This window comes from Ailuropoda melanoleuca, chromosome 1 (assembly GCF_002007445.2).
Source record: "Ailuropoda melanoleuca isolate Jingjing chromosome 1, ASM200744v2, whole genome shotgun sequence".
Classification (NCBI taxonomy): Eukaryota; Metazoa; Chordata; class Mammalia; order Carnivora; family Ursidae; genus Ailuropoda; species Ailuropoda melanoleuca.
The window spans coordinates 78,487,788-78,489,861 of NC_048218.1; the positions used below are offsets into that span (position 1 = coordinate 78,487,788).

The following is a 2,074-nucleotide window of genomic DNA, read 5'->3' on the forward strand; positions in this document are numbered from 1 at the left end:
TTTTCCCCCCCTTTGTTCTTTGTTTTGTTTCTTAAGTTCCATATATGAGTTTAAAATGCAAATATAAGCATTTAATCCATATGCAAAATCACCAACATTATAAAATTTATATTTTGTAGCTCATACATTGTTCTTACGGGAGCAGGGGAAGTACTGCACCAAACGAACCGGGGCATTTTTAGTTCACATAGTATGTGTGCGTTCTACCAACGCTAGCTTCGGCTTACTGATAGTTCAGGACTAATGGAAAATAAGCTACAGATTGCCGTATCTTTTGCCTTCCTTAAAAGGAAAATGATCAGACATCATTTTCAGTGTAAGTGGTGAGCTAACGTGGGAAAGTAACACGAGTGAGAATGGATATTACAGGGTTCCTGGGTCGTTCGTGTTCCTTAGGTTGGTGTTGCCTTATTTCTACTTTCAAGACACGTTCTGGTGCCAACGGAAAGCATTCTTTCTTGGGTCTACACCTGCACTCATTCAGTCATTGACCTCATGTGCTTACCTGGAGCTTGCTTGAGTTGTGCTGAAATCCATGTATGGTGGGCCCACCAGAATCCTGTGCTCCTAGGATGTCATGAATGTTTTATGCAATGGGAATGACAAAGCAGAGTGACGCGTGCATTACCTCTGTCTCCTCTGCTCACACACGTGCTCCGCTCTTCTGTCAGACTTCACTTACAAAACACACAGATTCACAGATAAGACGACTCAGAATTCCTGTGTGGCCCCAGGAGAGCATTAACGTGCAGGCCCTTTGGGGTGCAGGGCCCTGAGTGATTGTACAGGCTGCCGTGGCCAGGAAGCTGGCCCTGACTATCGTTATTTTTGTAATCCTAATGACTGGTTCTTGTTGTCACCCTTCCCGTAGCTTTCTATTCTGGGTTTCGAGTCCTCCTTATCTGTAATCCTGTTGGGTCCAGGGTTCTGTTCAGGGTGAATTCTAGGTTTTTTGACAATGACAAATAGCAGTTATTCATAGTACAAGGTACGCATGCTGTTGGTACCAGTTCATTTTTCATTATGTGTTTATCAGTCAGACTCATTAGCCCAGGGATTCTGAATAGGAAAGAAAGAAAGCTGAGTCAGAAAGGCCAAGCTCTTGGAATTTAAGAAGTTTAATAAAAATCAAAATTTATAACTAGCAGCTTCAAAATTGTACTTTTGCTGGCTGCACGGTATTCTCCCTGTGTTACTGTTGGGTTTCTAAAATCATCAGTGTGCTGGTAAGATGTTTGCAAACCAGAAACTTTCTGAACTTATCTCTGAGAAGTTATTGGAGTATTTTGCCCTTGTGCCTTTGGTAGAAAATTCCTCAGAAAGATATCCAAAAATTCCTTCCATTTCCAACTAATCCTGACAGTCTGTTGAGTGAATGTAGGCTACTGAGGTTGGTAGTTAAGAGCGTAAGTTCTGGTCGGGCAGACCCTAGTTCACATCCTGGCTCTACCTCTTGCTCGGTTTATAATTTTGGGCAAGTCACCAGTGGTTCTGAGCTTGGATTCCTCACCTGTGAAGAAGCAATAGTGGAGTAGCTAGCTTAAAGGATTATGCTCATTAATATAGAAAAATGGGTTTGTTTGATGTTTGACACAGAATGGGCATTCACTTTTAACTATTGTGCTTAGTAGTATAAACTGGGGGAAAAAGACTTCAAATGACTCTGTTTGTGAGGTTAGAAGGTGAATAATATTATTACCAGATTAATAAATAGTATAGTTTAGTCCTGTTGGAAATCCAGCAGCTAGGCATGAAACAGGAGAAAAATGGTGTGGTCTGTATGAAACTGAGTGTTTGAGAACAGGAGCTGTGAGCCCAGCACAGTGGCTGGCACATAGTAGGTGCTTGCTGATTAAATGATGAATGAATAAATAGGTAAATATTTTATTTTTCACCTTGTGTGACTTCTATCTGTCTAAATTTGCAAACAAACCAAGAGATACATTTTGTGGTTTTCTATGTGTGAGGATTGCCTTTACTTTTTGACAGTTGCGGGTGGGAAAAAAAAAAGAAAACAGACAAAACCTGGTGACATCTTTACTTTTAATAAAGATGGATAACTGATAATTTCCCA

At 40.7% G+C, this 2,074-nt stretch overlaps 1 protein-coding gene across 3 annotated transcripts in view; it reads left to right on the forward strand.

Annotated features, from left to right (window-relative positions):
* IGF2BP2 (insulin like growth factor 2 mRNA binding protein 2) overlaps positions 1–2,074 on the forward strand; it is a 153,055-nt gene that overhangs the window by 66,131 nt on the left and 84,850 nt on the right. The gene's annotated exons all lie outside the window — the stretch shown is intronic.